The sequence below is a fragment of the Panthera uncia genome (genome assembly GCF_023721935.1).
Source record: "Panthera uncia isolate 11264 chromosome A3 unlocalized genomic scaffold, Puncia_PCG_1.0 HiC_scaffold_12, whole genome shotgun sequence".
In the NCBI taxonomy this organism is placed as follows: domain Eukaryota; kingdom Metazoa; phylum Chordata; class Mammalia; order Carnivora; family Felidae; genus Panthera; species Panthera uncia.
In genome coordinates this window covers 39,708,280-39,720,784 of record NW_026057579.1, presented here as the reverse complement: position 1 = coordinate 39,720,784, position 12,505 = coordinate 39,708,280, and the positions used below count along the sequence as shown (strand labels likewise).

The window sequence follows — 12,505 nt, the reverse complement described above, 5'->3', positions numbered from 1 at the left end:
TTTTTTTTTTTTTTTAATGTAACTGAAATCACACAGTCCATTAAATGGTGAGCTAGAATCCCAACCAAATCTGGAAGATTCTGGAGCTCTTATTTCACACTGTTCAGATAAAAAGTCTTCCTCTTGAGAAGGAAGGACTCCAGGTACTACTGTAGATAGTTGATGAAATCTCTGGTAGTAGATACAGTTTTCCCCAATAAGCCCTGTGTGTATCTTTCTCATGTATATGCACATGAAACCCTAAAGTCAATAAGTAGGACTCAAAACGCTTCTGTGATGAGCTTGTCAGCTGTGGTAGGGTGCGATCACTTGCAAACTCAGGCTAGGGGACCACAGGGGATGCCTGTCACACTGCTACAGGCCCCTATTCCAGACAAATATCAAGTGAGATGGCAGGAAAGGAGACAGGCTCTCCCTGTGAGACAGCATGTGGCAGCTGCCTAGGGTACAGCTCGTCAGTGTACAAACAATCATGCCAGGTTTCATTTTTATTTTTATTTTTTATTTTTTTAATTTTTTAATTTATTTTTGAGAGAGAGAGGGACATAGCATCAGTGGGGGGGGGGGGACAGAGAGAGGGGGAGACACAGAATCTGAAGCAGGCTCCAGGCTCTGAGCCGTCAGCAGAGAGCCCAATGTGGGGCTCAAACTCACAAACCATGAGATCATGACCTGAGCCAAAGTCAGATGCTTAACTGAGCCACCCAGGTGCCCCAGGTTTCATTTTTATACCATGGCACTGAAGTATAAATATTCTTTTTATCACCCTCTGCTAACAGTCTGTTAATAGACATTTACATTTAATAGGTTGTCAATAGATTCCTAATGTCTCACAGTTCGAAATGTTGGCTCCCACACAAGTATATTTAATGCTGTCTTGTCTCTATTTAATGCCCAGTCTCTTTCAGGCCCTCTGGCTTGGTATTTATCTTCCAACTGCTAGAGTGAGGCTATTTTCTGGCTCAGGATATACATACCCAGCTGTTTTTGTTTGAAATCTAGAACAGCTTAGTGGGCCTAAACCAGTTGTACTATTTACACCCAGACAAGGAGAGTCCTCTATTGTCAGACAGAATATTTACTGATAACAGATGTGTGTCTCCTTCCCTCCACCAGGAAGATAGTGCCAATGGCTGAATTTCCCAATGAGAATGATTTATGATGAGGGCTTACATTGATCTGGTTTCATTTCTGCAATTTATGGAACAAGATAATCTCCCTGCCTCTTTCTGCTGTAACTCTTGAGGTGTTCCTGAATTTCCATTATTGCAGTGCTGCTGACATATTAAGAAGAATGCTGGTAGGACTCACTCTCAGAATTCCATCATTTCATGGATGGAAGGGCCTGTCATCAGAACATACCCAAGTCATCATGTAGCAGTTACAGCTAATATCTAGTCCTCTTTGTCCCTAGAAACAAAAATTATCTCATGTCTGTGCAGTGGAGGGAGCAGCACCTCTCCTGGCCTTTTGCACTACACCAGCTTGGAGGGGTGGCAAAGGGGGAGGGTAGGGGGCAGAATCTCTAGTTCTGGGGAGGGCATGGCAGTAGGGTATTTGTACAGCTCTGTGAACTGAGGTCAGTGCTGGGGAACACTGCAGGGGTCCTAGGGGAGTGTGCTGGACATTCAGTGGCAAAGGCCATTGGGGTCTTTGGTGGCAAAGGCTTCTGAGGTCCTCTTATCTTCCTTTTTCTCCAAGGGAGCAAGAGCTAAGCTGAGGGGAGCCCTCTTGGCATCGGGTCAGGCATACAGCACTCAGAGGGGCAGCGGAGCTAGAGAAAGGGGTACGTTTAGCTGCTGTGGCACCTGGGACATGGGACACAGGAACAGCAGCTGCAGTGGTGGAGCTGTTGTGTGAGGTTTGAGAGTGTGTAGACCACCACTGAGCCTCTGGGGCTCACCAGCTGGGCTCAGGTTTGGGGCTGGGGGTGAGATGTAGCAGTAGCATGAGCCTAGGAATGAGGACACGGCAGTGACTTGGGCCCAGGGTGTAAAGTGCAGCCACAGTGTGGCCCCAGGGATGGCAGGTCAAAAGCCTGACTTAGGGCCCAGGGGTAGGGCAGCAGCACAGCATCAGCACAGTTCTGTGGGTGGTGAGGAGCTGTGGCATCCTAATTCCAGAAAGTGTGGGGTGACAGCAAGTCGGGACCCAAGGGCAGGTCTCACTATGGCAAGGGCTCCGGTCCCGGGGACTCTGGGCTGCTCCTTTGACTAGAGACCATGTTGGTGAAGACTACGGCACCCTTGGTAGCAAAGGCTCTAGTGTCTGCCTGCTGTCACCCCCAAAGTTGCTTTTCGAATAAGTGTATTATGGTCAATAAATGCGTGTGATGAACTTTTAACAAAATCTTTATTGTGGAACAATTTTAGATTTATAGATGACTGTGCAAATAATGCAGAACGTTTTCATATACTCAATATCCAGTTTGTCTTTATTATAAAATCTTACATCAGTTTGGTATATTTATCACAATTAATGAACTAATGTTGATACATTATTATTAACATTCATATTTTATTCAGATTTGCTTATTTTTTCCTTAAAGTCCTCATTTCAGAGTATCAACTTACACAGTACTAATGTCTTCCTAAGTTCCTCTTGGCTGTGACTGTTTCTCAGACTTTTCTTGTTTTTATGACCTCAGTGGTTTTGAGGATGACGGTCAGGTATTTTGTACAATGTCACTTACTTGGAATCCATATGCCTAGTTTTCATTACTAGACTGGGATTATGTGGTTGGGTAAAGTGCCATTTTCATCACATGTGCATTCGATCAACATGACATTGTGTTGGTGTTAACCTGTATCACCTGGATGAGGTCATTTTTTTTCAGGTTTCTTCACTGTAAAGTTAATCTTTTCCCCCTTTTTGTACAGTTGTTGAAAAAGGTCATCATACACAGCCCACATCTAAGGAGCGGAGAGTTATGTCCCAGTTTCTTTGGGGAGAAGTATCCTAATGAGCCCATAAGCGAATCGGACATATATTCCTGAGTATACTGGAGGCTCTAAAGTAAAGACGTGCAGAGGTATGCCCTATTGGAGCATTTTAAAAAGTGGCAGAATGAACCACCCCGCCTGTCACATGTGGATGAAGAGTTCAATGGTAGACTTACTTTGAACCCAGTGTTTGGTTTCTGGAGGTTATCAACCATCAGTTCAGGGAAATACTTCCAGGATTTGAAATCTGGGCCGCTTCATCCAGTATCACAGTTGTTAAATCTGTTTACCACTTCTAATTTCCCCCATTCTATATCTAACACATAAGGATAGGAAGCTTATTAACAGAAGAAAGAGCATCCATAGTCATTTAAATGTAGGTCAGTGGTGATTTGGAAACTGAAGGATATCTGAAATGGTGTACCTTTATTCTCATCAAAATACATCATTGTGGACACATAGGAACAGGGCATTTACTGCTGACTGAGTGTAGAATTACAGTCAGATTCTTTGATGTTTGCTTGGGTGTCTGAAAAGTGTTCTCAGAGCTAAAGGCAATTGCTGTAAATCATATAAACATTGGTCTAATGAAGAGAAATTACCATAATGTTGTAAACTCAAAAGAGATAAATATATATGTGCATGTTTTTTTGATTAGTACAAATCAACTGCCCATGTGAAGGGAAGACAGAGGTGTATAGAGCTTGGGCTCTTCATCCCCCAGCTATGCCTCTAAAGGACAAACATGGTGGATGGACATAGAGAAGAGAAGAGGAGACCAAGACTTCAAATATCGTTATAGGGCTAGAAGTGTTTTGGGAAAAACCCTTTAGCAGGGTACACGTTTGTCTCTCTCATTTTGCATCATCTCGAATGACTTTTACTACGAATCCATTTTAAATAGCCTCCGGCTGTACTGGGTGAACAGAGAAAAAAACATGAGCTGTCAAAATGAGATCTAACAATGACAAAAGAAACCACCCAAGAAAACTGCAGGCTTGGGAGCTGAAACCCAGTCTCTGGTTTTCCCTACTGCTGATTTGGCTCTGGAAACCTGAGCACACTCAGGACTTTTCTGGGGCCCTATTTCATGTATCTGTGACAAGCTGGGATGAGAATAGAATACATAGATCATCCCTTACAGGTCCAAGGTTGTACATGACTCTAAGTTGTGTAATTATAGGTTTGGGAAGTACAGAGTTGCCGGAAGAATGAACTCATTTCCAGGTAGGTGGAGAATCTCTGAGCCAGCAACCCTGGAGTCAGAGGTGTGATATGTCCACTCCTATATAAACAAAAACATGCATAAAAGCATGGAAAAAATTCCATTTAATGCAACATAAAAACAGCACATAGAAATGCTGGAGACCATCAAATGGCTGAATCCAGGAAAGCCAAACTAACAAAGCCTCATAAACTGTGCTATCCTGTTTCTTCAGGTGGACAAAAGGACTTCTGACACTGTTGCTTGTTTCTTTGAGGGAAATTCCCAGCAACAGGAACTGAAGCACTGTGGTCAGATCATCGTGTTTGTGGGACTTACTCTCTTCAAGTTTTCCTGCCAATTTGTTAGAACATATTTTTTGATTAAAGCTATGTTGAAATTGTATACCAGCTGCCAAACTATTTTCAAATCAGCTTGTAAAGTTTTCACTCCTACAGCACATATTTTTCCTATGAGGATTTGCAACCATGAGAACTATCATTTAAGATACTTGCATTTATAAGCATGAAAGTGTAATTTCCCATAAAATAAATGCTAGGTGGTCATTTTCATTGAAAGTATCCTAACAGACAACTGTAAGAATGTGGTTTTGAAACGCTCTGTAAATTAAGTCTTTGGTGGGTCACACTATGGGAATTTTAAGTCGAAATACTCAAGCACATAAGGCAAGATATGACCTATATACCTGCATATACCTATATGCAGGTGACTCACCTCAAATGTCAGAAGATACCTGTTCATCTCAGAGACCCTGTTCACACTAGTCCAACATACATGGGCCAAGGATGCTTTCCATATGAGCCTCTGAATCTGTCTTCCTCTCTTTGGCTCACTGTAAAATAGGAAGTAACAGCTGCTTTACAAGCCATAAGAAGGCAGTCAGGCAGCTCTGGTGACACGAAAGGGAGCCTTGGTGCTGTCTTCCCTTTCCCAGGCTGCCAACCTGGATACAGGTTCATGGGTTACATACTAGTCCACTCCTTGTACTGACTCCCTGAGTTATTCCAGACCCAGGAGATGCTACCTAAAAGCGGCTGAATCAGTAGACATCCCATTGTGCAGCTCTCCGTGACAGCCAGCATCATCTTGCAAGCATACATGTAAACTCAGCTCCTGTGGCCGTGGCCTCAGCAGAGAGGCACAACCTGTGTCACAGTCTTTTGTGCATGAGATCAGACCCTTGAGTGTGTTTATGAAACATGTGCCCATTGTAACATACTGTAAAGTTTGAGACAGTCAATTTATTCAGATGCAGTGGTGATTTTTCTCCAGGGGCAAACATCACAAACATTTTAGAGAATAAATTTCTAGATCTCTTTATGAGCTTAGATAGAATGTATAATTGAATAAAAATAAGATTATACCATAAAAGATGTTCTGTAGCCTGATTTTTAACTTAAAGTATGTTATTTAAATGTTTCTATTATACATAAATATAAATCTATTTTGTTGTATTTTAATGGATGTACTCCATTCTACTAAGGATTTGACCCATGTTTACCACCCAACCTTCTAATAAACATTTAGGTTATTGCCATGTTTATGCTATATCCACACAATTGAAATAAACTATGGTGTACTTTTTAAAAATATCAAATATTCATTTAACACTTAATACATATAGACTTAATTATTATTAATTAATTAATTAATTAAATTGTAAATGTAGTGAATTATTTTAAATTCCAAGAACTGAACATTTGGACTCACACAGTGTATACCTGTAATTAATGTCTTCAAGTTCTGGTTTTCTCGAATTACTTCCAGTAAGTTCGAAAGATTTTTTTCAAAACCAACAATAGGTGCGGCTCTTCTCTCATCTGCTCATGGAAGTCTGCACCAGCTACTGGGAGGTGGTGGCAGAGAACAGGTCCTTGGGGCCTAGAAAAGTCCTGCAAAAATGTCTCTGTAGCCATCTCTTGAAGACCTGAAAGTAGGCAAAGTAATTCGGGCTCAAGCTGCCTTTTCTGCAAATGCTGCCAAACCAGCAATTTCATCTGAAGCTTCTGCTCCCATCTCCAAGAGGGAAATCTCTTTACCGAACGCAACTGGAGCTCTCTTGGTACGTGGGCCTGAGTTTTAATGAAGAAGAAATCCCTGCAAATAGAGCCTTGGTCCTTGGAGCATCAGATCAGGGGCAGCTGGTAGCAAGACCTTCCAGCAGGAATGTGGTGGCTCCCATAACTGGCCACGATGTTGGACTTTGTGGAGCATAAGTTAAGCATGGGTTTGGGGAAGTCATTTTGTGTAAGGACCAAGATGGAGAAATTAGGCTCAGGCTTAAATCAGTAATAATATCAGTAATAATGGTGTATTTGTTCAGCTGGTCCAGGCAAAATCTCCTGCCTGATTGGTTGGTCTGAGATTTGGAGACCACGTACTCCAGATCAGCTTGGAAAACTGTGCAGAGGCTGGAGCATGATGAAGCACAAGGCCTTTGAGAGAAGATTACTGACTGTCCAGGATGTTCCAGGACAGGGCCTCCAAACAGATTCCAGGACAGGCCCTCTGAACGGACAATCACCTTGTGTGAAGGTAGTACTGGACATGTTGGCTTTATCTTTAAAAATGGAAAGATGGAGCATCTGGGTGGCTCAGTCTGTTAAGCACCCGACTTTGGTTCGGGTCACTATCTCAGGGTTTGTGAGTTCGAGCTCCATGTCAAGCTCTGTGCTGACAGCTCAGAGCCTGGAACCTGCTTCGGATTCTGTATCTCCTTCTCTCTCGGCCCCTCCCCTGCTCGTGCTCTGTCTCTCAAAAATAAATAAACATTTAAAAAATAATAAAAATAAAAATGGAAAGATAACACCCATAGTGAAAGATAGTTCGGCAGCCAGAATCGGTCTTCTCACAGAACACAGCATCTGTGAAGTTGGTGGGTACAATGTCATTGGGTTGAAGGACTCTCAAACTGCAAACATATGGTCAACATCTGAGACTATAGTTACTATTACAACCATGCCTAATTTTATCTTTGAATATATTATTCAACTACAATATCCATTTTATATTATTAAATGGATGGCACCAAGCATTATGAAAAGCCTGATGGATCACACCATTCCTGAGGTTTAAAAATCATGGCACAGTCGAGGACGGGTGCCTGGGTGGCTCAGTTGGTTAGTGTCCAACTTTGGCTCAGGTCTCATGGCTCATGGGTTTGAGCTCTGAGTCAGTCTCTGTGTGGACAGCTCAGAGCCTGGAGCCTACTTCAGATTCTCTGTCTGCCTCTCTGCCCCTCCCCCGCTCATGCGCACTCTCTCTCTCTCTCTCTCTCTCTCTCTCAAAATTAAATAAACTTAAAAAAAATCATGGCACAATGGAAGCAAACAAAATGGTAGTGACTCTTTATCCTATTTTTTTTTCTTTTTGGTTTATGCCTATTCCATTTTAATTAAATATGTATAAGGTTTAAAAAAAAATAACTTAGCTTTTCCTGATCCACTATTCTACTTTGAGCTATTTTGAGCTACTTTCCCGGCATGTGCTTCCGTATTTCACACACACACACACACACACACACACACATGTTCCTGGTATAATCTAGTCTAGGGTTCTATTGTTCTGTCATTCACATACTTTTGAAATTGCTAAAACTAACACAACCAAGAAAACTTCTCCTGAGTATTAACTAATGGTTTTCTTGCAAAGAAGCTACTTTATATGCATGTTTCTCCTACCATAAGAGTAGTCAACAGCAAAGTCCTCAAAGTATTTGAACACATTCTTAGCCAGTCTAACGACCTAATTGCTGTTAGACTGAAGGTAAGAACATGGTGTCTAAGGAATTGTTGGAGTGTCAGACAAGGATTTCCAAAAATCTGAAATCCCAATCTTCTGTTCACTATACCTTCCCTAAACTGTTTTGTTTATATGATAGTTTAGATGTGAATTGTCATGGTTCACATAACCTTGGTAGAGCCTTACTGGGCAGCAAAAGTCTCCTCTTCTCACCCATACTTTCCACTGGATGCCACCATCTTTAAAATTTGCTGCCATGGAATTATTTCAAACCTGAGAGGTAATTTTAAGTCCTGAAGTATCTGGTACAAGTCAGGCTTCTGGGAACAATTTCTACTTATTTATAATACTGTAAAGGGGAAGAATATCTATTTCTACCTCAGATATCCTGATATTTTCTCTATTACTTACTTGTCCTGTCAGGAATTCCAACATTTTAGGACTGAATCAGAACTCTGATATTGTCTAGTTGATGATTCCAAAATAAGCTAATCATTAATTACCAATGAGTTTATTTTTTAAAAAACAAATTCCAGATCTGGGTTTCTGATTCAGCATGTTCTTTGAAACTCCCCCAATAGAGTCAAATAAGCACCCAGGTTTGAGAGTCACCAACACAGGACAATCCTGCCACTTAGAGTCAGGAAACTGAAACACCATGGTCACTCAGCTCTGAACCCTGCTGGGACAGACTGGGAGACACACGGCAAGGTCTGCTGCAATTTAGGACCAGCATCTCCCCCCATTGGCCAACAGACAGCCTGTGTCTACCCTGAAGGCTAGTGCCCAAGGCTGCAAAAAATTTCAAATACAGGAGCGCCTAGGTGGCTCCATTGGTTAAGCATCTGACTATTGATTTTGGCTCAGGTCATGATCTCACAGTTTGGGAGATCAAGCCCTGCATCAGACTCTGAGCTGACAGCACAGAGACTGCTTGGGACTCTCCTTCTCTCTCTGCCCCTCCCCCACTGGTGTGCACACGCACGGTCTCTCTCCCTCTCTCCCTCAAAATAAGGAAATAAACTTAAGCATTTTTCAAATATATTAACATTTTGCAGTGACAAAGTGGTAGAGTTGAATCAGCGCTCAGGTATCCCTGCCATGAATGCAGTGGTGAGCATTCACTATATGGAAGTGGACACTACTTTCCATGCAAAGTTCTGTTTGCTTGCTACCTGGTGACTAGAACAAATTTTGCTTGTGCTTATTGAATAGCTAATTAATGTGTTGGCAAAGCATTATCTCGCCTTTATCATTCCCAATAATTAAATTTGGTAATCCTGATTGGTGTGTCTTGTAAACTGGAAGATTAGTGATAAGAGAAAAAAATCTAACAGCTGAGTGTAGTTTACTTGAGGAGAAATCACTTGGGCATTAGGAGGTATGACGTCTTATCACCAAGACAGAAAGCTGGCAGCTGAAGGTAAGATCATACAAGCTGGTTTGCCCAGAGAGTCCCCATTTATATCTGTTGTCTTAAGTGTAATTATCCGTGTGGCCTCTTTCACTTTCTAAAGTCTCCTGGTTTAGACAACAAATTATTTGGTCATACTATTCCTAAAGTATTTTGTAGATTTCAAAATATTCAGCACCATTGAGAGGTCTGTGGGTAAAAGACGTTCCAGCAGAAGCAAGGTGATCCAGGCCATGGCAGCTTCACCCCACTGGTGCAAAGATTCATTTGGTAACAGGACTGAACAAGCAGGGGCTTCTCTGGGTCTCTTGCTCCATGCAAATTCCTCTGGAGTCATGGGCTTGGGTTTTCTGAAGAAGACCATTTTCTGAAGTTTGGAGGACTGCTTTTCAGTAGAAAGTAAATGTAGTTCACTAGAGCTACATTCCTCACCTGGAATCCCCAAATAGTTCTTAATTTGGATTCTTCCAAGATAGTAGCCTTATAATTGGAGCTCACATGTACTAGTGCCTGCCTTAGGCTACTTGGTGAGTGTTCCGTGTGCCTGGCCTCATTCACCCTGACAGTGATGCTTATGAGTTAGGTGCTCTTATGGTTCCCATCTCATAAGTGAGAATAGGAGGCTCAGAGAAGCAACTTGCCTTACATCACAGATCTGGTAAGTGATAAAGTCAGGATTTGGATGGGAAGGGTTGGAGAGAGAGAAAGAAAGAGAGGTAGAGTGGTGCGGGAAAAGAGATTGGAGGGAAATTTAATAGGTCACAGAAATTAGAGTTGAACAAGCAAGCTTCAGGAAGGCCAGCAATCGGGACACAGATGAGAACCTAAACATTCATTCAATAACCAGGTATTTGGTTTTCACTACATTCCATGAGCTCCACTAAGTTCTCAAGCTCTGTCTGCTCAAGAAGACACAGTCTCTGCAGTGGGGGACAGTCAACCAGGGAGGCAATCACAGCCTCATTCGGGGTGTGTTGTGGTGAAGGTTGGTTCCAAGAAAGGTACACATGTAAACTGAGGTAAGAGTGAGGAGGCAGTCATGGACAGTTTCCTAAGGGAACCCCCAGCTGAGAAGAAGGAGATAAAATAAGTAAAAGTTATCCAGTAGAAGGCAGAAGAAAGCACAGTCAAGGAAGTAGACCACCAGAGTCTAGAGCTGTCAACAGGGTGACCCCAGTAGGGAGCTGCAGGAGGGAAGATGTGCAGAATCAGGAGGTGGCCCAGGCAACGGTGGCTCAGACGGGGGACGTCCACTGCTCGCTCATGTCTGCGATGCCCACACCCAGGACGCCATTTGGCGTGGGACACAAGAAAAGTTTGAGAAATGAATGGAGGAATGAATAAATGGATGGTTGAATACATGATCAGAACTGGTGTTCGCATGTTGAGATATAAACCTCCAAAGGTGAAAAGCATATAAACAGGTTTTTAAAAAGTCTTGGAAAGCCAATCTGAAGAATCTACATGGTCAGCAGCCTGGGTGGGGGTGGGGGGAGGGATAAGGCTGTTTTTGTTTTTTTTTATTGTCCCTCCATACCTCTGCCAGTTTTATTAACCATAGAGAACCTCTGTTGGTTCTCTATGTTTGCCTTTGCCAGGGCAGAGGTGGTTAACACAGGCTTTGCTGGCACGGCTGTGCCTCTCTTGTGTGGACCTAGGTAAGTGCCAGAGACCCTCTCGGCTCTCACTGGTGAAGTGAAAGATCCGGTTGTTTTTCAGACCAAATGAGGTGTGGGCTGAAAGCTGCTTAGCATAGGGCTTGCCACATAGTAGTACCTTTTGGTTGTAGCTAATGATGCACATCAGCTCTGCTTTCACACAGTTACCATTATTTCAGTGAATAAATTCAGAGAAAGACATTGGCCACATTCATTAATGCTTTCCAGGGCGAGTTGTTCTCTAACGGCACAGGTCTGGTGGCATTTGTTTGACACCTAGGCACTAGCCCTGAGCAATATTTTGTAACTATTGCCACTTTTGAAAAACAAACTTAAAAACAATTGCTGTGGGGAAAATACCTTGTTTTGCCTTTAGTTTCACAAGGTTGACTGTGGCCAGAAATCAGGAGGACTTACAGCCACCAGGGACACAGCCTGCCTGGGCCACCAAGACCAGGACACCTGGAGCATAGGTGGGTGAAGTGAGGTGCCTCAGAGAAGGCCATCCCAGCAGATCAAAGCCTGAGCACTCATAGTACAAAACAGTTTTACCACAGGCCAAGGAAGTGTGAAAACAGGTGTTTACTGCAGTAAGAAAGAAAAAGTCTGTGGGACGCTTCTTTGGAGAATAGGCAATTTTAGTATGAAATGAAATATCCTGTTTCAATGAGCCACAAAAATGTGCCTTTGTGAGCACACAGGCCCCTTCTGCCTCTGCCAGCAACATTTGTGATTGCAACGCATCGTGAGTAAGAAGCCCAGCCCTTATTTTGTTCTGAGCAGAAATATATCATTTAGCAAGTGTCAACTCTGACAGTTCCCTTTGGAGAATGTCCGGGAACTTCCCATGCCATTTAGCACTATGACAGAAATAGGACACCACGAGATTAGGCAGTGAGCAGAGAGGAAGCATTCTGAAGAAAGATGGTCCAAACCAAGGTGAACTGTTAGGATCTAAGCCTCCTGCAGGATGGATGAAGGATTTCGTAGGAAATTTCCAGTGACTGAGAAGCATCGACATCTGACAATTACTCTCAGCACAAGTATCACTGAACGTTTACTGTGAGTCATTTCACTTCGTGCCCACAGTCACCTGTTGCTGCTTTCTGCTCTCTACTTCAAGGCCGTGTAACAGCGGTTAGAAGCATAGAGCATTCAGATTCTGCCCCTTTTATTTGCTCAAAACCTTGGAGCCTCAGTTTCTTCATCTGTAAGGTGGGGATAACAATACCCCCTACCTCAAAGAGCTGACACAAAGATGAAGTGAGTAAACAGAAGTACAGCACTTGGAAAATGCCCACAAGCTGTTGAAAGTTACTAGACACCTGAAGCTGAGACCATACAGGACATGCCCAAAGTAGCACTGACAGGAAGTGGAAGAACCAGAATTTAAGCCCCAGGAGGTCCGACTCCAGAGAAGTCTCTCTCAACCACTCTACTGTCTTGTGAGAAAATGTCCAAAGATGAAATTAAATTACTTCAAGCCAATAACTGTTCACTGAGTGCATGGAATTCTAACCCCTGT

General features: G+C 42.8%; 1 long non-coding RNA gene and 1 pseudogene across 1 annotated transcript in view; one reads left to right on the top strand and one right to left on the bottom strand.

The window, feature by feature from the left end:
* Window positions 1-1,257, bottom strand: part of LOC125937737 (uncharacterized) — an 18,742-nt gene extending 17,485 nt beyond the window's left edge. Inside the window, exon 1 of the long non-coding RNA XR_007462497.1 lies at window positions 1,174-1,257. This is a non-coding gene — a long non-coding RNA (uncharacterized LOC125937737). The remainder of the gene's footprint in view (window positions 1-1,173) is intronic.
* Window positions 1,258-6,067: 4,810 nt separating this feature from the next.
* Window positions 6,068-7,315, top strand: LOC125937382 (syntenin-1-like; annotated as a pseudogene).
* The last annotated feature ends 5,190 nt before the right edge of the window (window positions 7,316-12,505 follow it).